We start from the raw sequence: 27,651 nt of genomic DNA on the forward strand, positions 1-27,651 counted from the left end.
CTTGCACTTGGCCTTGTTGAACCTCATGAGGTTTGCATGGGCCCACTCCTCAAGCCTGTCAAGGTCCCTCTGGATGGCATCCCTTACCTCTAGCAAATCAAAAGATGAAAAATAGTTTTTCATGTTTCACAGATGGAAGATGGTTTTGATTGAGTTCTAACCTTAAAACCAATCAGCAAGACTTCTTTTATATATATTTAATTGTAGCCAGGGCAAACTGTATTTAAACTTAGTTTTCAACATAATAGATTTACATAGCAGAAAGAGGTGGCACTCATAAGGTTGTTTTGAAAGCATAAACTTATTTTATATTAATCCATATCCATAATCAGTAAGCTGAGACTTTTGTTGTTGTTGTTTTTTGTAAAATACGAAGTATATCACATTCCAATTGTACATATTGAAGGCATAAGGAAAATGTTATACATATGCACATCTTTCCTAGAGCTAGTTACAAGCAGGTAGATATTCCTAAAAAGGTCATAAAGTTAGGAACATCTTAAGAAATGCTTTTTTACATTTCCCATCTCCTTTCAGTTAGAAAAAAAAAACATGCAATGCAATTTTTTACATGCAATGAACATGTAGTAGGAAAGTTGACATTTAGCAAAGAAAAGTCTCTTTCATTTGGTTTCAACTTTTCCCTCCCCACAAATACAGAGACATTCTAAATCAAACCAATCAAATGATGCTTCAGGATTTCTTCCCACCTATTGACAGAAACCAATTCTGGATTCACAATTTTCAGAAAGAAAATTAAAGTTTTCAGTGAAATTGCTATTTTAGTAGGTAAGAAGCATGTCATTTCACCATACTCTCTCTCATGAGAAAATATTCCTTGAGCAGGGATCTCTTATCAACCCACCATTTTAACAACTGTTCAAGAAATACTTCTCAGTGGAAAAGGGACCAAAAAACCAGTAAGTATGACAATGTGCTATGCAAAAGCTTTTGAGAAATGCAATGTTGTATGAAGTATATCAATACACAGTTCAAGATGAAAACATAAATAGGAACTGAACAAGCAGCTTGATGAACTTAAGAGTGTTCTTTGTGATAATTTTTGAAAAACAGTCTCTTTTTTCAGAGTCCAGAGCCACAAGTCAGTTAAGTAACACAGACTTTCACGTAATATCTAACAAAGATACCTGATCCAGTAACACCGTGGGTAAAAAAGAGAGACTGTCCCAAACCCTATTCCTGTGGCCAGCACCTACAAAGCAGAAATACACAAGGATTACATAAAAGGGAACTGGACTCTTTTTTTTTTTCTCTGCATAAACTCATTCCCTTTAGAAATTAGCAAATACCTCCCTATTCACAAGTAGTTACCAGTCATTGTAAGTCATCAAGATTTCTCCAGTGAGTCCCCTCAGATGGGTTATTTCTTTCAAGGGAAACCCAATTTCAATCACATATTAAATATACCCTTTCCACCCCACTGGACATTTTTAAAGAGCTTCCCCTCTTATCATCATCAAACCTATGGACTTTGAAATCCTGATGGAATTGAACCCAAACTCTGAATCACTTTTTAAGCAGCCGCTACAAGGTAGGGTGCTGAAAAATGGAAACAATGAAGGATTAAGCCTGTTTTACTACACCTCCACAGCCTGAAGAAAAGTCAGCTCTAGAAGAAAAGTCAGCTCTAAAGCCCTGTGCCAGCACCAGCCATCGTTCACCAAAGAGCACAATGCTCAGCACAGCCCGTCAGGGCACACGGCGCCTAATTTGTGCGGTGGTCATCGTCCCTCCGACGTGCCGCACCCACCCTTGACACCCTTACTTTCAGGACCACGGTTGTGTCGGCCTGGGCAAGCCAGCGACAGGGAGGGGGACCAAGGCAAAACGCGCAGTTTGAAGCGGGGGTTAGCGATTAACCCCGGCAGCAATGGGGAGAGGCTGGCGGGCGAGGCAGGGCAAGGCAGGCCGCGGCAGCCCCACTGCCTGCTGGGGGTTGCTAGGCAACTTGGGCCTACCGCTGCCCCCGGGGCCTTCCGCGCAGGCTGAGGAGTTTCGGGGAGCTGGGCGGGGGGGAAGGATTTGTCATCAGGCTACAGAAAGCCAGGCACACATATACATTATTATATATAAGGGAGGGGGTGGGGAGAACAACCACAGTGTCACTCTGCTTTCTACTTCAGAATATTCAGCAGGTAGCAGGTTTTTTGTGGGTTTTGGTGTGTTTTTTTTTTAATGTAACTGACAAAATCTGGCAACAATGCACAGTGTAAAAAGTGACATTTTGACTCTAAGGGAGGAATTATTTGCAATTTGTTTTGAACAGAAGCTTAGTTCATGTCAGATGTGAACCTCCAGACAATCATTAGTTTAAACTGCCTGCTATGTGTTTAAAAATTTCAGTCAATTTAGAACTGATCTGAATTGCAAATGGGATGGTAATAAGCCATTAGGGAACAACATATCTCTCTTTCACACTTGCAACCCTCTGCTTTAAGGGGCCTCGACTGCACTAAAATATGAAAATACCATTTTAGTCATGCGCGTTGCTGACAAACATGGAAATGTAGGAGGTCCAGACTCGGAAAGCGGCACTTGGAGGAGAAGACCAGGAGCCACCACAGGAGCGAAGAAATGGGTGTAGCCCCTGCTTTGAACAAGAGGCAGCAGTCAGTTTTCCACAGAATAAATAGTCTGACTTGCTGATGGCACAGTAAAACACGGGCCTGGCATCTGACTAGCGCTTGGTTATTTTGATTTCTGAGGATCTGAGGCATTTCTCATCCTCTGTGAAACCATTTTTGTGAACAAGTGTAGGCTTTGTGTCACCTAAGGTTTTCCGCACAAAGTTACCTGAATTTCCTCAAAATTAGCTGTTTAACAACCTTCTGTGTTCAAATGAGTGAAAAGATACAATTTTTTTCATTCTTGAGCTTTCAGCTCAAGACAGGGCTCTGCAATACACAGATCCATTGACTAAGAAGACATCTACACAACTAAACCAGAGTAAATATCTTTTAGATGACAGCATTAAGCATCGTAGGTCCTATCCCAAGTATCTTTTCCCACTGAAGGACATTATAAATCCCCTACTGATGTTTTATAGGTGTTTCATAGCTGGAAGGACTTTCTTCTACAGCTCTATAGCCACTCTTGGGTAGCTGTCACTGTCTTTTTACGCTGCTTCACAAAATTATATACCTTATAAAACTCATCTATTTCATGGTTTCTTGAGTCTGCAGCTGAGGCTGACTCTATGTCTCACCATACCAGCTGATAAGCAACCTCCTCCCTACATTCAAGCAGATTCCCGTGCACCTATGATGAAGGGAGAAATGCAGACTTGTGATCTGCATCTATCAGCGTTGAATGCTGGTACCTTAGTACCAACCAGTGCAGTAGATGTTCCCACACCATTGGATACTCTTGCAACCCTAGAGCTGAACAGTTTCCTAATGGGATTCTGGCAGTCCCTCCACCCTGAACCTATATGTCTAAATACAGCTCCTGGAGATTTTGTTTCTAGAGAACCTCTTTGTTGAGGGGGGACTACCCCAGAGACATCTACAGCAGACTGCAGAGACTCTACAGAGTCTCACCTCATGGGAGGTCCAGCTGACCCAAATGCTGCTGTGTTAGCATACATGCTGGACTGGGTTTTTGCAGAACATGCCTTCATTCTTAGGACAGCATTAAAGTGGATATTCCATTAATTCTTTCATGGCACATCCACTCAATCCCCTCTGCGTTTCAGAGATAACACCTTAAAATTGCTGACTGCAGGTGAATTTGGATATTACACCACATCTCAGCTTTCCTAGAAGGTTCATGTCAGCTTCTGTCCAGTTGGCAATATGCTAGAAAGGGGATTGCTTGCACAGTACCTTTATTGAACTGCCATGCAGCGGAAAGGAAATGGGCAAGGTCAAATAGGTCAAAGTTAGACTGCTGAGCCAGAGACTTTGCATAAGAAGGGGAGAACTAAGCAAGGAAAATGCAATTCAGGTAAAACTACGGGAGCAGATGAGTAGTACAACAGCTTAACCAGCTTCCCACCCAGAACTGAAAAAAACCTCTCAGTCTGAGCCTCTCTGCCTCAAACTATACCTGCTAGCACACATCTAAACCAACCTTAACATGGGTTAATTCTATTGAGAGTCTTCTAAATCTATATATACATATAAATATACACATGTATAATTTATTCCACTTTGACATTTGAAAGGAATTCTATTACATCAGTATTAAAAACAAAGGGACAAAATATTTTCAGTATTCAAAATTTCATGTAAAAAGACTGCTGCAATATGAATAAGCTTCAGACGGGGAAAACTGGAGTTTTTGGTTTGGATTACTTCTTCAAGGACAGGTACACCTAAAACTACTTAAGCATGCAAACTTTTCAGACAGTTCTGCACCAGCAAAAGTAAAGAATTCCGAAGTCTCTATTTCCTGGGAACACAGCAGACTATTCATCTCCCTCAAAGCCACATGAAGTAAATTAATCCTTTCCAATTATCCTTGCAAGGTATATTTGGGGTAACGATTCCCTACTTTCATAGTACACGTGTGGAGCTTCCACTCATTTTAGTGAGATAAAAGACATTTCCAATTTGGATCTTTGAAAAGGTCTGACATTCAGTATTTATTACTAAAGCAAAGATTAAGAACAGTCCTACTGAACTCTCATATTTAAAGACTTACTCCTTTCAGAAGTGATATTATGGCACACGACAATTAACATATTCCCAGAAGTATATCTTTCAAGCAAAAAATTTCCTCTGATAAATACAGAATTAAAGATGGTATTATATGTAAATTCAGATGGAAATGGAGTAGTTAAATACTTCCAAATCTAAACTCTAGCTACTTACAATTTCCCCAGCAATTGCAAAGTAATAAAAAAAGAATATTCAAGCATTCCTATCATTACATTGGGTTTAAGCAAGACAGTGCACAGAATAAGATACTCAGAATCTAGCAAAATATTGTCAGGGGAAAAAAATACAGAAATTCTTTGCTCTCTGCTCCTTTTTTAGTGACTTTAGGCAGTTCTGTATTTTTGTGTCCTTAGATGAGGTGTTCAATATTCATTCCATCAATTACTCTGGCAAAGTGTGTACATGCCAAAGTGCATGCTCTAAACATACTTTATTTTCCCCACACAAATTGTTTAATCATCATAAATGAGCTCTTGCATGTACAAGTTACCCCCTGCACACACACCTGCATAACCTGGCAGTTTAAAGATATATATTATATAGGGAAACTGTTGAGATTTACATATCTGCTCCATTTACATTTGAAAATTGACTTCCATGTAGAGGGTTCTTATCCTTATTTGACATGTGGCACAGGCCAAAGATCTGCAGTTGTATTTACTGAAAGAAAACCAACACAAACAGTGAAAAGGAAAGATATGAGCAACTTGGGAGATGTGATTTCTTGGACTTTTAAACATGTGTGCGTGTGATAGTTGTATACTTTTTGTGTCAGATATTTGGCTATCTAAATATTACTTTTCACATGACACAGTCCTGAGAGCATGTAGTATAAATTATCATATATCAGTTATTAAAAGATAGTCATGTGAATGGAATCTGGAAGACAAACAATCATCTCTCAGCTGCAACTGAACATAATCCAAACACAGAGTAATATTTTGGTTTGGTTAAAGAAGAATGCTACAGGAATCAAAGGCTCAGACCTACATTCCTTCCTTCTGTGGATACTCCTATTGACTTCAGTGGAATGGCTAATGTAAAATGGTATAAACAATCAATACTATATTTTAATCCCCAAAGAATACCAATATAGGTACATGATATTCATGTGTATAAAAAATACAGAAGAGAATATTATTGGCAGTATCACTGACCTGACTTACTTGAAAACAGAAATGAGGAAAGTTTTGTTCCTAGCATCCCCAATTGCCTTGTGCCACCTAACTGGGTCACAGGTTTCAGCACAGAGACCAGACCACCATCTGCTAAGTAAAGATTGGCATAATACAGAGTAGATGATTCATGAGAGGATAGCCATATATAGTCAGTGCAGAATTGAGTAAAGGGGGGAGCAGAAGTCTCCCCTCAGAATAATTAATATTCTATCTCTCAATGCACTCGACGGATAACCCAAAGATTGTCTGGCTCCACTGAAGGTTCACAGCAAAGCCTCAAAGAAACCTGATGCTTCACTAGGACTGGATGCATTATCTATATGAGGTTCTGCACTGAGATTGTCCTCCATCTTGATACTCAGACTAGACGCTAACATAGGATTACCCTCATTCACCTTGTGCAACTCCTTTGGGCTAGTAGCAATGACATTAACTTTCCATACAAGAGCAGTCTATAAAATTGCCAGGAACTACAGAACTATAGTGCAAAGGTATCCATTCCCTCAAGTAAAAGCAAGCAAAGACAGGTTTAGGTGATACGCAGATCAAGCCTTGAAAAACACAATCCTTGAGGGTAGGTCCCTGCAGGGATCTTTTATATTGAAATAAATTTTAATCAACATACTCAAGATTCAAATTGTGAAAATTCAGTTCTTGACTCTAAATCTGTCTGTATCATTGCTAATAGATATTGAAGAGATTTCCTAACCAGTAGTTCAAATGGTAAACACTTCTAGAAATGTGTTTGTGTGAAAATACTGATATACACTCATTTCATTAGAAGCGTTTCATGGCCTTTTCCAAATAGAAGACTTGTAAAGAAAAGCACTACGCACTGAGATTCATTCAAATTCTTCCAGAGAGCAGCAAATTCTTACCACAGTACCCCCAGGGGGAAGACAGAGAAGTTTTGGAGCTAAAGTCCCACTTCCTACAGTGTTGCTGATTTTGGAAGTACCCAACTGAAGTCCATCCAAGCTGCTTCGTGGTGTCCTGTTGCTGAATCCATGCTATGCCTGCTGTGGTAGATGGAACCTCCTGTCCTTCCCATAAAGTTGGAGCTGAATGTGGTATTGCATACAAAAGGTGATGTATAAACACAGACTTGCACAAAGCCCCACATGGTTTCTACAAAAGAAAGATGGAAAAATCAAGGCGGCTGCTTCCCACAACTACCACCTGGATGCAGGAAGGGAGAAATCTGCATGAAGAGTGCCTCCTCTATGCATTATCTACAGAATTCAATCCAGCCCTTCATTTCCCCTCTTCCATACATGGTTTTTACTCAGTCAAAGAATGAGACACGACAGAATGCATGTGGATATGAGATAACATGTGCCTTAGGGCTAGTAACAGAGGGAGGTGAAGGTAACAACCCCAAACATGAAGGTAAAGACAATGATGCAAAATGCAGTTCATCTCATGCAGACACAAGCCTAGAAGTCCTGTTATTGTGAACATAAAAAGTCTTGAATACCCCCCCCCCCAAAAAAAAAAAGTCCTTTCCCTGATGAATCTATAAAAAATGTTCTATCCTCATTGATACAAAATAGAACATAAAGTAACAAGTGGACAAAAATAATCACAAAACAACTGCTTGTAAAGCTGAGCAGGTCATGCTATGGTAATGTACAGAAAGGGATGACTATGTTCCTGGATCACAGTGTTATCAAATGACTGCTCAGAGACAGAATGCGGCGTGAAGCCATAATGTCTTGCTGTATGTCATTGTGGTCACTGCTATCCTCTCTGCTTCATTCACTTTGCTGAACTGGTGTGTGGGTGGGACTTGCTTTCAGCTGACATTTATTTTCATTCTATTTCATTAATGCACAATGTTAAACTGCCTTATTCTTGCTAATGTGTCCAAGCCTCCAAACTCTCAGTCATATACACATAGTTTTTCCTTCAATGCTATGACATGACTTAAGAAAGATGGGATTGGACACACAAATAAGGGTTTATGTGAGTAAGACCAGGTCTCATGCCTTAAAATATGTTTAAGAAGGTATGTATCTGTTTCACAGTGAAGCACCAAATTATACTGGGAGTAATTGTTCCTGTAGTGGGGTTTAATCCACTCTGCCAAACAACAGACAGGTCAGTCCTAACATGTTAGTATTTACAGTAGAGTTAAGTCTTCTTTTTTTACTTCTAACATGCTGTTATTTAAAAAATTTAAACCAAAATTAAACAAATACAATCACTATTAATTTTCCACAGAACTACTTTGCAGTTTTTCTTTCTGCTTCATAGTGACTTGGTAAAATTTCTGTCTTTCATTCTTGAAGAACTTTTACATAGGAAAAAGAGGACTTATTATTCAGAGACTGACACTTCTCTTCCATTCCTTTCCCTCCCCCTCTAAAAAGGCAAGCTGCAAGACGGAAATGTAAAATCTCTCATGGTATAAGAAAAGAGTTTTGCTTTGGTTGTAATACTGAAAGGTGGTGAGAGCTAGGAGTGCTAGGGTTTTTTCGGTTGTTTGTGGGTTTGTTTTGGGTTTCTTTCTAAATAATTTAGCAAAATACAAACTTTTGCAAATGGTGAAAATCCATTTCCCTACACCTTGAGAGGCCTACAGCATAGCTGAGTGCTTAGAAACTGGCCATTCTGTAGCTGGGTTGTGTCTGACAAATAGAATATATCTAGGAAACTGGGAAATATTACTTGAAATATCAAGGAGTGTTTCCAAGACAAGACATCCACTGGAGAGGCAATCCATCTGTCTGTGTACCTATGTGCTTTATATGACTCGAGAAAATACTATTCCCAGATATTAAGGCTTGCCTCATCTTTAATATCCCCATTAGGACAGGATAAGGATTCATCCACAGAACAATAGTACAAAAGATGACATATCTTCATGATTCAAGGAGGTAGATGGTGTGATTACAAAGCAGTCAGTTGGCTCACTGCCTGGAGCGGCTGGAGAGAACTGGTGTGAGAAGTACCAAGAAGGATGGACTTCAGTAAGGTGGTGGGCAAGCAGAAAGCCAGCAGTAGACTGGATCCTTCCTGTTGAAAAAGATTGAGAAAGATCAGCAGCTCAGAGGTAGTTACGGAGCATCCACTACCAGAAGAAAAGAAGATTGTGGGGACAGGTATGTGTTCTTCTTTAAGGTCAACCTTAAACACAGCTGTGCACTTTGCTGGCATATAAGCCTAACATACTTAATGAGGTGATTTATGCAGTGTAGAATACAGAAGCATAAATGTCTATCTTCTGGTACTAAGTCCGTTAACATTAGAATTAGACATGTCATCTATACCCAGTATGCATCTATACCCAAATATGCATATATACCCAAATATGCATCATTACATATTTATTCCTTTATCAGATTTTTGTTTAAATGAGCTTCACTGAACACAAAAGACCTGAATAATTTGATATGCAATAAATGTGTCCTTGTAGCCTTATTATTTCCTTAAATAGAGAAAAGAATATGGTTAGATTAGCTCAAATGACAATTCACTGTCTTATATTAGGTTCACTAGGTTACAGAGGGAAACATGCATGCACTCCCAAATGAAAGGGTTCAAAAAAATGACAGAAGGTATAGTTAATTAGTTGACTGGATTACTCAATCCTTGCATAAAGGCATGAGCTCTGCTTTAGTGAGGAAGCAAGCACTGACAGAACTTAATGCCTTGGAGATTCTTCTTTAAACATTTTAGACTCTTGTCAAAATTATAATTGCGTTCATATGAGGTTTCCTGTATTTGGTATAATGGGGGGGTTGATCTTTTTCAGCTAGAAAAGGGAACCCAATAAACGGAACAACACACAAGTGGATGACATGCATCAGGAGCGATTGTGTAGGTGCTGTACAAAACACCCTGCAAAAACGTTACTTGTCTCAAAGGCACTTACAGTATGATTGGGACAAAAAATGACAAACGGATACAGACAGACAGATGGAAGAACAAAGAAGCAGTGACACAGTTGGTCAGTGTGATAGGCAGCATTCTCAGCACATCCCTAGTCTGACAGCTGTCAAAATTTTAATAAACTTCACAGCAAAAGAGAGTTTTAAAGAGGCAGCTAAGGAAAATCTCTTACAAAAAAGTGAGGTGAGACAAGCTAAAAATCTAAAATCTGTGAAACATTTAGCTTTTTTGCTCTGAAACCCTTTACTTCTAAGGGAATAAAGACAATTATTTGTTTTTCTGATGTCTGGATTGCTAGATCCATACCACAGCATGACACACTTTCTTCTCATTCATTGATGGTCTGTATTGTCTTAATGGAATTGAAGAAACCCTTATTTTCACTTCAAATTCCCTCACCTCTTAGAAAATTGACATGCTGTCCCTATAAGAAGAAAGCTCCTTTTGCTCTGAACACATGTTTACCATCTCCAGGCACGCCAGACATTTGCAGGGTGTCAGCTGTGAAGGAAATATGAATATGTTCACATGATCAACAGCTGCACTGTGAAAATGCCTGTGGGGATGGGGAAATATTCTAGACCCCTACCCATCAGCTCTACACGTTGTGAAGTGATTAAAAGAATGAGCCTAAGAGTTACCAGGAAACCAAAAGTTATTTAGAGAAGAAAAAAGACAGGAACCAATTATCTATGACGTTCAGAAGGGATGAGGTTATATTGCATCAGGACTCTTGTACAACAAGTATTCCTAACAGTACCCTTTTTTCAAAATTAATCTAAGCAGCAAAAATCAAATGTGGACTTTGAAACAGTGGTATTATGACCCATAATGTTGACTGAAAACTTACCAGTAATCCTTCTAGCTATATACAGAACCATATACAGTTTTTCTAAAGCTTGTGAACACTTCATGAGCTATTGCTTCATTTACTAAGTCAGAACTAAATACAACAGACTTTCCAAAACAAGGCTCCATCATTTAGCTTTCCACTTTACATCCAGAACTTATTAGGACAATATTTGCAGTCAAATCATAGTCACTTAAAATGCACTTTTAAACAGTATTTTATTGTTTGCAAAGACCAAATATAGACTCATGCAAACCAAATTTTTATTTACAAATTAAGAAATACTGAAATTAGCATTGCTGTTTGTTTCCCTTTAGTGTCCACATCCTCCCAACTATTCTGCATGTAAAACTGGATGAAGAACAAACATCTTGGGAAGCCTACTTATTGATCTAAATCAGTAATAGGATGCCCTATAGAATAATAGAAACGCTGAGGGATGGAGACAGGAAATAAATTAAGAGAAGCAGAATTACTCATAATGGAAGTTACTCTTGTCTCCCTAGGATTCAGCATCTTAGATTTATGCTTGCTTCCTCTCACTAGTCTGCCTCATTTCTATTGTTTTGTTTCTGCTATTACCCAGCAGGCTCTTGCAAAAGGGTGTAATTTGCACCTGCTTTTAAAAAATACCATATTAGTGACAGCTCTATTATTTCAAGTAATCCTGGTTGAAGTTCTGCAAATGACTTCTAAGTCAAAAAAGAAACCTTTATATAGCCTTCGATAAGCATGGATACATTTGGTATTAGAGTGTCATTCCCTTTGCATACCCAGGCTGCACAAGAACAGGATTTGTAGCTGCTGCTCCAAGGATCTATAGGAGGAAAATTGGCTCACTGCATTTGATGATGCTTTTCACTTACAAAAGAGTGGTAGTTCGGCATGTTGCAAGTCTCTGTGCTACAAGCAGCACAGACAAACTTTGGCACCTTGTCAGCAATTTCTGACCCTGTGTTACGCAGTATTACAATGGCAAGATATCTACTCAAGCACGTAGGTGGCACGGTCATTTTCCACAAGTCTCACAGGTAAGAACCAGATATTGTCCCTGTACGCTGGAGACAGTTGAACATACTATATTAATACTATGTTAATAATATTAATAATAGGGAAGACCTTATAAGCACATTCCAGTATTTAAAGGGTGGCTACAAAGAAGATGGAGACTCATTTTTTACAAGGAGTCACATGGAAAAGATGAGGGGTAATGGGTACAAGTTAATCCTGGGGAGATTCTGATTGGACACAAGAGGAAAATTTTTCACAATGAGAAAATCAGCCATTGGAATAACCTCCCCAGGGAAGTGGTGGATTCCCCAACATTGGACACTTTTAAGATTCAGCTGGACAGGGTGCTGGGCCATCTTGTCTAGACCGTGCTTTTGCCAAGAAAGTTTCGACTGGATGATCCTTGAGATCCCTTCCAACCTGGTATTCTATGATTCTATGAATACTGATAACACGCAGCTCCAAAACCTCTCCTGACATTTAAGGGGCCCCTGCTTGAAGGCTAATTTCAGCAATTGATTTTATTGTATTCCTGCCTGGTTGCCCTCCTCTGTATATAAGAGATCAGTTGTCTAATGTGTAGTTTACCAAGTTGTCATTCTCCTCCACCTAGACCCAAAGCCGGTCTTGTACACTGAGTTTCAACAACTACAATGAAAACATTCTCGGGTTAGAGCACTGGAGAGATTTTACTTGCTGATGTCATGCTGATGAGTTCAAAAGGTTCCAGTCACTCTGCAATATTACCCTGCCAGCCCCTAAGATAACATCCATAAGCGGGCATACTGAAATGCATACATACTGTAGGAACTGTGCAAACATTTAGTAATTAATTTTTGGATAAATGACCACTAGATTTATTTATTAAAAAGTATTGCAGTTACACAAGGGTTTATCATTCTGTTTTTGCTCTCTACCAGTAAGACAATTCCCTTATCAATGGAACACATTAAAAAACAAAGAATTTTCTGGGCTGCAGTCCTTGAGTTTGTTGATGATAGATCCTTTCGTTCCTCTCTATTCTTGAGACACTGTCCTGCAGATACCCACCTAAGTATATGTTAAAGGTAAAAACATCACCCAGCTTCCATTTGGTATTACCAAATCTGCAGAAACCACTGCCCATTCAATAATTAACCATTAGACTTGAAAAGTCAACTACATAAGAAAAGAATCTCAGACTATCACGAAACAACCTTCCATCTCAGTTTGCCATGCAAAAAATTAGAAATCACTATGAAAACATTTATCATAGACAACCATTGATGTAAATCATAAACGAAGAAGTCTATGTCAGAGAATGCATCCTGCTTCTCATTTATACGAGGGCAGAACTGGACTTTTCCTTGTATTTAGTATCAAGATTATTTATGCCCTTGACTTTACATACAGGGCAGTCATTAAAAGGAAGATATTACCTCTGCCCTAAAGAATTTTCAGTCTAAACTGCACACTGGCAACACAGCTCAAATATGTATTTGAGCAGGCAAATTTAGGCCTTGAGGGGGAGAAGGAATGCTTTACACAGGAAGTGAAGTATTGGTTTGCTCTAAAGAACTATCTGGTCCATTGCTATGTATCTAACAATGGCAAGGAGGAGATGTTCAGGAAAAGACCATTAGAGATACGCAGCTCTCTTATTCTCAGGTCCTCTGTATGCAGGACGTGATGGACCTTCTGGAGTGGATATTGGATGCAGCCATCCCATTGAACGTTACTGTGGGCCTGTTCTGCACAAACATGGATATTCTTACTTCAAAATGCTTAAACTTTTGTGTTCCAAAACTGCCAGCTGCAGAGAGTTCCACAACTTGTTGTGTGACAATGATTTCTTTCTGTTTGCTTTAGATCCTTCCTTGGCTAGAAGGATCAGAAAAAAGTCTGCTAAAAAGGGGTTTAAATTGTGTTCATAAGAGTTAAAGACGGTGAAGAAGAAAGGAGGAACTGTCTACCTGATAGCAATCAGGAATGGGGAATGAGGTGCAAAAGCAGTAAAAATGATTCAAGACGACAATCAGAAAGGAATTTGTCTCAATGTTACAAATAGCACAAATTCTCCTATAGGATTCTACTAATATCAGTGAAATCTTTGCTAAAAACACCAACTTACCTTCAGTATGTGTAAGAGCATATTTCATTCTCAATTTTATTACTGACATGTAGCTTCAAGAATAAGTATATTTATTTGACCAAAAAGAAAAGAATCACCTCATTTGTCTTAAATCTAGTAACATTGGAGAAGCTTGGTTTTATCTACAGAAGTTAAGGTGACTGTAGACTTTTGAAAGAATTGCTTAGGTGCATTTCTGCCCACAGGCACTTTTTCTATGACATTAGCAGTTTCGTCATGAAGTCAATCTGCCTTACAAACTTCTATGAGTGGAGTCTTCACCTTTTCTTCCAAAGAAAAAGAACTTTGACTGAAGAAGCAAACCATCCTTTAATTTCAAGTCAAAATACTGAATTGAAGCAAAACTCTACTCAAAACTCTTCACAGAACTTACTTGCTTTTTAGAAAGTGGCATTACCCTGTACAAGAGGGAAGATGATACAAAGCAGAAGTATATAATGCAATGGTTTCAGACTTTGCAAAGGAAGGGTTTGGGGTGAATGGGTGTTGTTGCTGAGCAAACAACAGTCTAATCATTGCTGCTTGTTCTACGTATGGAGATGGGTAAAGGGAAATGAAATTACCCAAGTCTGGAGAGAATACTGAACGTAAAATTTTATACTAGAAGTAGAGGGCTAAGTTCAGAAAAGAAAATTTAATATCTTTTATAAATCAAGGTAGATTAAGTTCAAGTACAACTACAAAAGATTAACCTCAATCTTTGAGAAAAAAAATGCATAATTTTATGGGATCTGCTGGAAGCACCATTCCCCCCCCATCTTCCCTCCCCCCTGCTTTTCAATGAATTCTCCATAAAAGGGGAAGCTGAATGATAGAGTGCACTTGGAATGTGACCTTAAAATCAAATAATGAACCCTGACATCTTCAGCACTTTAAAATTATTCATTATATTTTTTAACTAATGTTTTAGTTATTTTCATTGTTACAATGCAGTAGCTTTTAATCAGATTCACATAATTAAATGTTCTCTGACACAAGCTGTGTATCTATCACAGCCTCATTTAAGACACATAGCATGAGTTATATCAAGGTAATTAGGAATAACTGATCAAGTTTTCACATACCTAGGACCCAGTTTTCAAAATTCCCTCTGCTGTTTATATTGGATAAGTAAAAAAATGCATTCTTCTGAATGTTCATTTAGACTCTCTTTCAGGGCCGTAAGCATTTTCCATAGTTCTTTCCTTCATATTTCCTTCTGGATCCCTCACTTTGTCCCTGTGCAGGTTACGTCTGCAAGTGGTTTTTCATCCCTTCTCCCTTGCAGTGCATTATGCTCTGGATTTTATAGCCTCACTGACACCCAAATGGACGTAGTTCTTTTACCTCCACATCTCACATCAAAACTGAATTATTTTGTGGTCACTGAAGTGTGATGCTGTCTTAGCTGTGCTGATTAGCATTTGTAGCTATGCAATGTCCCCCTAAACACAGGGGAGCTCGCTCTAGCAGCCAGATTTGTTCCAGTCTAAGCTCCTAAACCAACTTCTAGGAACTGCAGAGCCAGATAAAGAGGCATACACATGCATGTATATCCACATGTATATGAGCCTTTTCGGTTAAATTATTAATCGTAGTAATTTGTGTTACTTCTAAGGGGAAAGTTTCAGTTCTGAATTTCACGAAATCTAATCTCATTTGTACCTTTAAAACCTCTCTTTTACTGAGCATAAATGATTGAGAACATTCTTTTCAACTTATGAACTTTTATTATGTAATGTCTGGATGACTAACTGGCCCTGGTGGTTTTGGAAAAAACTGCTTACACAGTTCTGCCTAATTAATATGTATGCCCTGACACACATCCTCCAGAGTGTATGAGGAATGGGTAGTGGTCCATTCAAATATAGGAATGAAGGATCATTAAGATTAACAGCTATTCATGAAATACTGGAAAGAGCAATCAAAAAGGATGTGCATTATTATTTGTATTGGTTTGGGGTTGAGAAAAAAAAGAGAGACCTTCCATAAACTCAGTTTAGAAGGATAAAAGGGAAAAAGAATCCCTTTGTTTAGCACTATATCTGAGAAAAAAATAAATAGACTTACTGCTGCAAATACAGCCCCTCTACAGACGTGCAGGAAACATTAGAGATCCTCAAGAGGAAGTAGTGGGAGTTTTTTATGACTTTTAACAATCCTGGTTTTACTCTTCTGATATTCTCAAGCCTTACTGAAACCTTACCTATGATAAAAGGGAGGGCTGTTGAGGTGGGATGTGTGCTTTGGGGATGTTTGGAGGTGACATCTGTCCCTCTATTTGGAGCCATTGCTCTCACTGTGCCAGTTTTTATTGACCCACTTACAGGGTGTTCTGGGGAGGGAATAGGAGGAGGAGGGAGGTAGGTGCTTTACTAAGGACAACAAAAGGTGGCCTTTATAAAGCAGCATGTATGCCAAGATCCTCTGAGGAGAATTAGGCATTAAAATCAGAGAAAGAAAATACCCTCCAGCCCTTCAAATACAGTAATGAAAAGAAACCACTTTTCCTTCACTCAAATATTTAAAATATTAGAAGTTTATAAGTTCCCCAAATGGAATACAATTATTTTCACAACCAGAGGCTAATTTCCCCAACTCTCTGAGCCACTGATGCTCAGCAACCATCTGAGCGGGTTTGTACTCTAAAATCTAGGGCAGCTGACAGTCAACAGATCTACTTTGCAGAGAGGATTTGCTGTTAATTTTGTCCAGCTTCTGTTTTTCAGTGCCAGTCAATGTTTTCCAAGTAAACTCATCCATGAATTCATGTAAAGACTTAACTTAAAGCCCTTAGGTACTGATGGATCTCTTTTTAGTGCTTTAGATGCACTCCTAACTCAGCCAAAAGGTGGGAAGTTTTTGATGCAATATAGTAATCATTTATATATTGTTAAATTAATGCAACTATTTGAGCACCTTAAAATGTTGAGGTGTTACTTTCCGCATGTCTTCAGCTTAAATGATCAAAACCTGACAGCAGCAGTGTTATTTGTTAGAAAAAGTATATAAAAATCTGACCAGTGCACAGCAATGCCACATTGAAATTCTCTGTCCATCATTGTCTCAGTGATAATTTAGGGCCAAAAATCAATGTACATTCTTTGGAAAGTCAGACAGAGGGTGGGGAGGGGAAGTGAAGAAAGGAAAGACAAAAGAGAGGAAGGAAAGTAATTTAATCTCTGCCCCATCAAAGTTTTTCTGGTGCATATGTAACTTTTAGGAACCTGAATAGCTCACTGAGGTAACAGTGTTAGCTGGCTAAAGCCGGAGTCATCATGCAATCTTCTGTTGGGCCCCACACTCATACTATTAATGTGTTGGCCACAAATATCTTGTGCAAGGGTGGTTTTCTCACAACATTTTCTGTCAAAATAAGCTTGAGATCAAATTAGTACCATGAGCAGCAATCAGCAGGTGGGTGAAAGTGTATGATGCCAGTCAACTAGGGATGGTTCAAAATGCTATCCTTCTGTCAAAAGACAGACCAGGCAATGTCCCTGTAAGGTCCTAGCTGTCTTTTGTCCCATTATAAACATATCTCAGTTGTTGCTGGAAATAGTCTCGTTTAAGTTAAGCCAGTGTAAAATCCATAACTCCGCCATCTCATCCCTACAACTTACTGATATGCCCTATTTACTCAATGCTTGAAAAGCTACTGATAATATTTAAACTATCTCGCTCAAACTGTATGTCAATACAGCACAGCAGTTCTGACTATCAGGGATCTGCTTGCCATGGTATAATCTGTCTGCATACAGTCTCACTTATGCAAAACTGAAGCATTCAAATGTCTCCACTATGACTACTGAGATAATGTCTGTTGTTGCAAGATCTAGGTCACTCTCGTTAAAGCTGAGTCACATCGCCAGTCATATTTGCCAGTCATAAAAACACTGATGCTTTTCGGACAAAAGCAGCTGTGATTTCTCCTCTAAATAAGTTATAAGGATTGTAGAAAGAAAAGGATGATATAAACATGTTGCACTCTTCCATGAGGCATGTATTGGGCAATGCATATAGCTTGTTGTGAAAGTCATTTAGTCCTTGTCTGGAGGAAACTAGTACATTTACAGGAGCAACATAATAATTTCAGAATAGATTCTCAGAGTAAATAGTCAGGTATGTCAATTAAACTCTTGAATATATGTTAGACTTTAAATAAAAATGTCTTAGACTCACTGGTTTGGAAGGAGATGTCTTCGTTCTTTTTAAGTCGGGCACCCGTCCATTTATAGCAAATGATTTTGCTACTCTATCATTAAATATGTTTAATCTTTTTTTTTTTTCTTTTTAAAAATCTGCTCATTTGAATAGTCTCAGCCTGACATCTCACAGAAATATATTTCTGCTACGGTTTAGAAAATGGACAGGACGCACTCAGCCAGTCAATAATTAATTCAAAGTGGTGACCAGGATACAGTTCTACACAGAACATAAAATTTGCACGCTGCTAGGCAGAAAGTAGTCACAGCCCAGATTTCCAGAATGAGATCTAATATACCACATTTTTCCAAAGCAAAATAAACGTCTTTTTTTTTTTATCCCTCATTAAGAGAGCATTCATAATATGCTCTAATATGCCCCCCAACTCTAAGGGGACTCATGTCACAGTGTGGTTATTTTTCTTGGGTTTTCTTATTTATACTAAGAGACGAGCATACCTTCTTTCTATGAAAAGAACACGGTGCTAAGACTACAAACACAGACAAGGGAAACAGCATACTTGTCACAGATAATACAACCAAATATCACCCTGAAACAGAACAATTATCCCATGGTGCATACATCAAAATTCCAGGATCTTCTGAGTCCAGGAAGTTTATTTAAAACAGCTTGTGATTAAAAAATTTTAAAAGTTTAAATGGAAGAGAGGTTTGACCTGACTTTTCAAGAAAAAGCCTAAATAAGGACACCGCTCTGAATTACAGTGTGGTTTAATGTTATGTTAGGTATTTTCTCATGTTTTCAGGGGCCAGATTTCAAAGTGGTCTTTTAAGAGTACCAAAGTAAGTTGTACCTAATTTTAAGAGAACCACGTGTAAGTAGGTTCAGAGTTATGGCCAACTAGATAACTTAGATCCGTAACCCAACCCAATATTTCAACTTCTAAATGACCTAACTGTTTAACACAGGTATTAAACACAACAAAACCAAGTAGGAAACTGAAATCCAAGACTTTCTGTTCTTACAACCCCTGTCACTGCACAGTCCCACACACAATGCATGGCAGATTGCACTAATGGTAAAAACACTACCCAGGGTCCCACAGACAAGATTCTTTTTGTGAAGAGAAGTTGAAGAAACATTCTGATCTTCAGCAAAGCTACTCAGTAATTTATGCAGATTTTTTCCTTATAGCTCCCTACAGATGATTAACGCATTACTGAATGCCTGCACAAACTTCTTCCAATCAAATGGACAATGTTAGGAGGATTCCTTCAGTAACATCCTTGTCCACAATAAACCTCACTCTTATAAATGAAAAAAAACCCATGTTTTCTTGCAAAGTTTAAAAAAATCCAAAACTCATTCAGCACTGACCGCCAGTTGCACATACTCTTGCAATAGGATATTGGCGAAAGTGAGAAACTGGCCATTTGTTCCTATGTCACATGATTTTTGTTCTTTATTTAGTATCATGAAAATGCAAGAATTTATTTTTATCATCGTTCCCACATATATTTTACCTTCGCCAAAGCTAGTGTGAGTATGCGTTCTGAGTAGTCTTAAATTTGGCCTTGAGGGAAAACAAAATTGAGCAGGCCAGGCGCTGCAAAGCAGTCAACATCAGTGAGTCAAATTAAGTTCTAGCGTAACCTTGCTGGCTAGGGTTCAGCAGGGAATTGTTTGTGCAGGGGGAGCAGGCATGGAGGTGGCACATAAAAGAAAGAACATACAGAAGACCGCTAAGGCAGTTTGTTCAGGGATCCCTACAGCAGCAGCTCCAAGAATTGACAAATAAGAGTGTCAAATGTAAACATGCAAGTATTTGTCTTGAGCCAGAGAACTGAACCTGAACAATTAATGTGCTGTGTGCGTACATAAATTTACCTGAAAAATCCATTACTCACTCTTAATCCCTTTTTAATCTTCAACATGACAGAAGTTTTCAGGATAGCACTCCACAGAATGATGGGTGATGAACAGGAATGCTTCGGTTATGCAGGGAAAAACCCTTGGAACTCCAAAAGCTTCTTCTGCTGAACAAGGCACACTTACTACAGCAAAAACTTACATCGGATACAAGCAACAGAGAAATTTGCTGGAATCACTTTTATTTCCCTTAACCCATATGCTTCAAGCCCCTCCTACATATTCAGTGACCTGACACAGAGAAGAGCTGGATCCCCAGTCAATATTAGTCAGCAGAGTTTCATTGAAGTTCATGGCTATGTGTCACCCTGTGCTATCTGAGGACCCGACATGGTGCAGCCACAGAAATTTGACTGCTTTCCAGGCAATTTAATCTGAATCATCCTTCTGAACTCTGGCTACAGGATTTTTCTTTAACTTAAACTTGAAGTCCTGAAACATTAAAGAACAGAATGCATCAACTTAATTGGAAACAGTTTTGTCTCAACACATCCTGCATTTGTTCAAGGACTTAAAGAGAGGAAAAGCCCATGCTTTGAAGCACTGTGACAACTTGAGATAAATTTCAGCATTGCTTTTCTAACAGAATATAATTGAAAACATACTTCAGCACAGACTCTAATCTAACTCTGGGTAGAGACGTGTTTAACCCACAAGGCTGGATCTCAACATTCCCAAGTCTTGAAGAAATCCTGACTCTGACCCAAATTGTCTTCTCTTTCTATAACAAGCAAAACCAGTTTTAATACTACTGAGCTGAGTTCATCACTTATTCAAAATCACTGCTTTTACCATCATTTATGCATTCCTTTTTATCACACTGATGTCTCAAGTCCCTGTTTCTCCCAATACCTCTCAAAGATTAGGGTCAAATACCTGTATATTGTAGAAGGCAGTCCCTCCCCGCAAAGCCTCGACGTCTAAACAGACAAAACTGGCAGACAGTAAGATAAAGGATGCATTGTTATCCCCATTTTCAGCTGGGAAACCATGCCTTAAGATGACCAAGAGTCAGAATCCCAAGGGAGGTCAAGGATCAGATTCTCAAATGCTCAATAACCAGTATCAGAGCCAGACTTTCACAGGAAAAAGAGAAGAAAATAAAGAAAAGGAGAAGAAAAAAAAAAAAGAAGAAGAAAAAAAGGCTCCAAGTCCTGTAGTTCTTACTTTTATTGTAGATTTTCAAAAGACCTTTTTGCCCATCTTGAGGATCTGGCCACTTAGGCACCCATTTGAGTGCCTAAATGGGAACTTATCTCTCTAGGAAATCTCTCTCCCAGTGTGAGTGCTACTGCCGTTTTGAAGCGTGGCAGTACGTGAGTCGCCCAAGGTCACAGAGGAAGTCTCTTGCAGAGCCAGAAATTTGAACCAACATCTCCTGTGCCCTAACCACAAGTCTCTCCTTCCTCTCACTAACAACACAGTATATTTCTTTGTTAGGTTTCTTTCTAGTTAGATATAACATAATGGGCCTTTTTCTTTATTCATCCGTAATGGTAATATGACATTATGAGATTGGCACTTGTCATTCACAGGGAATGCTCTTTTTCCGCTTGCCCCCAAAACACAAACACACTTAGCAGATTGTCATCTGCGGATGACACTAGAATCTCTGTATTTTAGAATCTTTTTACAGCAGCCTCGCAAGAGTAAATTGCCCTTTATTAATATTTTTCAGGATATGAGAGGCTGACAACTTGCAGATTAATCCCAGCTACAAAGAATTATTCTCCTTTCCCACAACCTCGGGGTGGGATGCGGGCTAAGCCTATTTGGTGAAGATCAAAATAACAGCAGGTTGTTCATATCATATCCCTTAGCAGCTGCTGCTATCACGTGAAGGCCTAAATACTACAGTAATAAGTCAGTAGCCACTGGCTACCATCATGTGTGTGAGCAGCCTTAAGTGTCCCTGCAAGACATGTGGAGTGGAACAGCATCAAGTTGAAAACCCAAGCACAGCACCATGTTTTCTTTTGCCGCCTCTTCCATTTTATTTAGAGGGACATGTGTAATTACTCGCCATTTTAAGCTCTGGAGACTACAGGGGGATGTCACTGTACAAACCAAGAGAATTATAGATATTCACTGTATCTGCACAGACAGATAAATGAATGCATGTGAGAAATGCCTGATGTACAGAACTCCATTCATCTCTGAGTTACTATTTTTGCATGTCTCATTTGGGCTTTTTTTTTTTTTAATTCAGTTTCTTCAAACCCTGCCCTCTTCTACATGACCTTTTTGATCAATAGTCCTTTGTTGTGCTGCGAGGCCTTGGCAGCAGAGGACAGAATGACTATAACCTTATCTAATGTTTACCTTTAAACTCTTTGGGTCTTGGCGCAGGCTTGAGACATTTGTTTTGTTTAGGTTTTATAACTCTAAATGATGAGCATTGCTTGAGAACATGGTCTCCTCCAGAGATCCCGGAGTTCTCAGCTGACGTTCCCCTCTGCTCCTGCAGTCACCCCCATCTCTAGCCCACAGAGTACTTGCACTTTTCTGCTTTGCCATCGCAGAAATCAGTGGATTACCTCAACTCTTCTGATACATCTTTTGGCAAGTCAATGAAAGTCAGGTTGCCAACTATTTTCATGTGGAAAACAGGCCTCTCCCTGTCTTTTTAAGTGTAGAAGACATTTTTTGTGGGGAGGGGACTCAAAAAGTCTCTTTGTCACATTCTGCAGTTGCATGTCATTTTAAAAACCAACTCCCACTGTTCTTTGTCACTATACTATCTTCTCATAGGAGTTTCACTGACAAAAATTTGTGGCCGATTTTCAAATGGCAAATCAACATGAAACTTTCTATTCTTCCTGCCCTTAAGAAAGCCTGTTACCCTATATATTAAGATCTATTTTTGTTTCAGACATTGCAGTGTAACACTACATCCCTGGCAGCTCCTAGAACAAAACCATTAGACGCACGGGACCCCCCTCCCCAGCAACTTTATCTCAACAAGTACTTCATTTAAGCAAACAGCATAAAGCATGACTCATACCCCAGTGAGAGACAACTATTTGAAAACTTGAGGGCTGCTATAACTGACCACAGCAAGGACAAAGGTATCAAAAATAAGCCTAAGACTACAATTGCAGATGCAAAACAAATTAATAATCCCATAGAGGGAAAGCCAGATCTGCCAGGCTGCCCAAGCCTCCACAGGAGGTTTGGCTGTTGTGGCAGGACAAGGACAGCCTGGAGCCAGACGTGGAGACTCTGGCCCTTGGAGTTAGGCATGTATACACTTTAGAGGGTTGTTGATAGTGGGAAATCCTTGGGCTGAGCATTTCTGTTACCAACTGGGTCTATCCCTTTACAAACAGTAACTTACCGTTTTCTCTGAAGTAAGTTTTCACCAAATTGGAAGGTCCTCTTGGTGTACTTCAGAGCTGTAAAATTAAGCTGAAAAAAGGTATTTTGTGTTGCTTTGGCTTTGGTTTTGTTAGTTAGTTTTGCTGGTTTTTTTTTAATTAGCACACATAGAGTTAAAAAGCCTTCATGCAAAGCTAGAGCTAGTCATTAAAATTACCTCTAAACTTACTGTGAAATTGATTTGGATCTTAAAAAAAAAATTAAACATTTTACTCAGTCTTGCCCTTTTCCCCCTCCCTAACAGCAACTGCTGAAAATGTGCAAGTTACCGACTGTTGAAATGCTACATAAATGCTCTAAAATAAATCAAGAATTTATATCCAAGTAGATATAACCAAGTGAAACTCACTTTCAGCTTCACAATGTGCAATAACATATTAGTGAGCGACTGATCTATTGCTTATGAAAAGAAAAAAAATACAAGAAAAAGCCTTTTCACAGTTCAATAGAAAGTTACAATACTTGAGAAATGAATAAGAAGTCATGTAATGGCTTTGCAGCTTTTGAACTTTCACATGTTTCAGATTTTTCTAATGCTTGTGCGGATTAAAGAGATTCACATCTCAATGGCTGGGGCACCTCGCATTTTTTCTGGATCAGGTTTAATGCTTTCCACACCGTAGAAATTTCACTTTGTATGAACACACCCTGAATTTAAGGAATTTTTCATACTGAGGTGTGTGTTTTCCAGTATGTTTCTTTTTATGTTAACCCTGTCAAAGGGCACAGTGTCTGGATCATAAGAATGAGCAACTCCTTCAATTTCACACATCAATACACTGGGCCTTTTCGGCACGCTTTTCTTTCCAGACCCCAAAAATAAATTAAAAGGGGGGGAGAGGGGAAGTCAGGAGACAGTAAAATAGAAGACATCCATATTTTTTTATTTCTGTGTATTATCTCAACCTGGACCCCAGAATGAAAAGGAGAACCATTTATTTAAGTAATGTGCAAAATTCATGGTTTTAAAGCTACAACTACACCCTTTTCATCTCTTTAAAAGACATTTCAAAGCAGGGTTGTGGGACCCAAAGAAAGAGAAGAATCTCTGATGTCCATCCAGCTCACAGAGAAAAAAACCTGCATTTTCTACCCTTTGACATGGGATTAAGGAGTGACAAAAAGCCATTTCATCTCTTCTAAAAAAACGTGTATGTGCGTGCTTGAATATGGTCTATATTCTAGCGGCTATCAAGAAGGCGTGGGTACCGTCTAGAATCTAGACATAATCACAGACCTCATAAAAGCCAGCACATATGTTAAGTCCTTGTGGCTCAATGACAAGGGGAACCAAATGTTTAAAAACATTTGCACACAACAGGCGTGACAACCCAAGATGTAAACTGCTCAGGGCCTGTGCAGAACTGAACCTAGCAGATGAACAGAGGGGTTTTTTTCTGATTGTAGACCCATGGATTAAGATAATTTCAGACAAAGCAAGCAAAGGGCATGTGAGAGCAAAGAGGAAGGTGACATTGGAAAGATGGAGCTTCTTCTGAACACCACTTGTAGTTATGCCCACTTGGAGTATTTCTGGAAAACAAACAAACAGCTCTCTGATGATTTTTGCCTACATTCAGGGAAGTAAAATAGCACACATCCTCTGTGAATAAAGCACATTGCTGCAAAACTACCCCAAAAATACATTTCACTTCTATCACCAGTTTCTCATTCATACGGGAATTACTTGCCAGCTTCTGAATTCTGACCATGCAACTTTGGCCTAAAAAGCAATCTAAATGTATAACAAAAATATACACTTTCCACCAAAAGAACAACTTTTACATACAAAACCATAACTTTTACAAACAATAACAGAATTCTATTTGAAAAAAAAAGTATCCTTTCACTTTGTGAAATAACCAAGAAACTGCAGGACTTCTATGTTTCACAGGGACATTTATTACTGAATTTGCATTTATGACTATACTCAGTTCTTTTCATTCAACCTAAGCAATTGTAACCACCAAAATAATTTAAAAAAAAGAAGGTCACATTGTGGAATGACTTTTCTTCAATAATACATCAGTTCCTCATGAATCAATGTCAGATGATGTTATTTTCTCCTAAGGTTTTTCAGATCTGCCTGTATGTCAAAGTATGCTGGCATAATGTCTTCAAATACAAGTATTTTTCAGGAGAAATCGTAAGTTCAGTGTTCTGATTGCTTATGTCCGCTTTTCAGCCTACAATATAAAGTTTGGGGTACAAAAAATGCTTTGGTAATACAAAACATTAAAGACCAGTGAATACATGCTGAGTTCCTATTGTGTACATCATAAACATACATGGAGTGTTGAGCTGACTCATCAAGAGTGAAACAAAACCCATAAAGCTATATTTATTATAAAGATTTTTTGCCCTGAGAAAACAGTGCTCTTTCTTTCTATTTTGTTCTCCTCCTGATGTGATTTGCAGTGTTGCAAGCAAGTGATTGCGGCAAGCCTAGAGTTTTAACTGAATTTATTGGTCTCCATCATTATGCAGCACTGGAGTACAGCTAAAACTTCACTGCCTTACATTTCTTCTAGCTTTCTCTGCAACAGAATGACCAACCCATCTAGAAATCTTCAACTACAGAACACTGCTGTTCCAAAATGCTGGCCGCCTTCCGATTTTTTTGCACGCTCCAAACTCCTATTAAAGTCAACACTAATATGAGGCAGCCAGTTCTACCTAAGGCTACCTAAGAAGCCAAGGTTTATGGGAGAGAGCTGGTTTAAATAAAGGGTATTACCTCTCCTTACAGTCACCACCAAACTGAAAACAGCATCAGTTGGGCTGAGCAAAGAAGGCAGCCAACTGCTGGCAGAGCTTGAAACTCTGAAGAATCGCTTTGGAGAGCTGTGCGAGCAGGCGCTGTGCATCAGTCAGCCCAGCTCTCCAATGGCTCCACCAGTGCCAGGCTTTCACTCGGTCTCATAGGTCTGATTTCAGATGATCTACTGTTTGAAAACACACAACCAAATTGATCTGCACAGCATTAGTTCCCTGTCCTGCATCTTAGGAACATATCGTAACTTGAATACCTGATTTATGAAATCAAACATCATCTGTCTGCTTGGGCTCCTTGGCCCATTCACTTGCTTCTTCTAAATGAAATGAGATTACTCTCATAAAACAAGGGAAAACATTTCAGAGGACAGTTCTTAATCTTCATGTCTCATGTTCAGCTAAACTCATATCAAATGTGAACTGACACTACAAATACAGGCACCAGAGGAGACTATTTTTCACATTTGCAAGTATCTCTTCACAACCACAAAAATGTTGGGAACGGAGAGTATAATGCCAAGAAATCAAAGTCCAATGTGAAGACAAGTGTGTTACTCCCTGGCTGGAACAGAAAACACTTGATGGAAACAAGATCAACTGGCTGTGACAGAGCAAATAGGGCACTGAAGTGCACTGGAATTTCTGCTCCTTTATAAAAAGGATGTATCCATAAAACTCACAAAGGGATGTAATCTTACCAACTATTGGAAGGGGGGGGGGGGGAAGAATGGAACTCGTGGTCTCATCTGTAAGTTGTAAACAACTGTAGGTTTAAGTTTCAAAGGAGTAATATGAAGAGCTGCTGGAGATGACTTCGCTAGCAATTTTACCTCAGCTAAAACGGTGCATATGTGTGCCTGCGCATACACACAGGAATTGCAGGTGAGAGCTATAATTCCTTGCCATCATTAGAAGTCATGAACAGGACATTTAAACTAAGATTCATCAGCCATTTGTTTCAACCATAACCAAACCAAGTATGCAGCACAATGCACCACCTCCTCCATTCCGCATGTTTTCTGAATGATACAAATATTGCACAAAATCTATCACCAATGTCCTCTACTAACTGCCATTATTTCAAATGCCTCCAACCTTGAAATATCAAAAAAATTTTGACCTCAGAAAAGCACAGTTACTGTGTCTGTATATAACAAAGAGAAACACGGCAAACTCAGACAACTGTGGTATACCTACCTCCAGATGAATAACTTAATTGAATATTGGTGTGAGTACTGTTTATGCAACACTAAAGTGTCAAAAAAAAGAAAAAAGAATCCACCATTAACTTCAATGATGATAACAGCGTAAGCTGCTAGAAAACATTTCTCTTTAAAGATTGTTGTGTTCTGCCTCCATCTATATTTCTATGAGCCCTAGCTTTGTAGGTCGAGACACAAGCCATCTCATTACCTGAGTTTCTGCAGCCTGTTAAAGACCAGATTCTTTGGCGTATTTGTTTTTTCACTTGTTGTTCCATTTCATCAAAACTAAAGACATTTTATGATGAAAGCAGAAGTATATGGAAAAACATAACTATGGAGACTAACCACAACTCAACCTTATCTGCTTGGCAGTGAAGTGATATTTCCCCACATTTTCTCAGACTCAAGAGCAAATTTATAGTATATTGCTCAAAAAAAAAAAAGCTTTCAAAGCATTTTCAGAGGAACAGAG

At 38.9% G+C, this 27,651-nt stretch overlaps 1 long non-coding RNA gene across 2 annotated transcripts; it reads right to left on the reverse strand.

The window, feature by feature from the left end:
* Positions 1-240: 240 nt before the first annotated feature.
* LOC142406671 (uncharacterized) lies at positions 241-27,588 on the reverse strand. Of its 2 annotated transcripts, XR_012774654.1 has the most exons (4): positions 26,229-27,588; positions 23,159-23,216; positions 6,739-6,988; positions 241-1,213 (listed from the first exon to the last, which is right to left on the reverse strand). It is a non-coding gene; the product is annotated as an uncharacterized LOC142406671 (long non-coding RNA). The 2 variants fall into 2 exon arrangements; XR_012774655.1 differs by lacking the exons at positions 23,159-23,216; positions 26,229-27,588 and adding an exon at positions 20,989-21,139.
* Positions 27,589-27,651: the final 63 nt, after the last annotated feature.

Source organism: Mycteria americana, chromosome 2, assembly GCF_035582795.1.
Source record: "Mycteria americana isolate JAX WOST 10 ecotype Jacksonville Zoo and Gardens chromosome 2, USCA_MyAme_1.0, whole genome shotgun sequence".
In the NCBI taxonomy this organism is placed as follows: Eukaryota; Metazoa; Chordata; class Aves; order Ciconiiformes; family Ciconiidae; genus Mycteria; species Mycteria americana.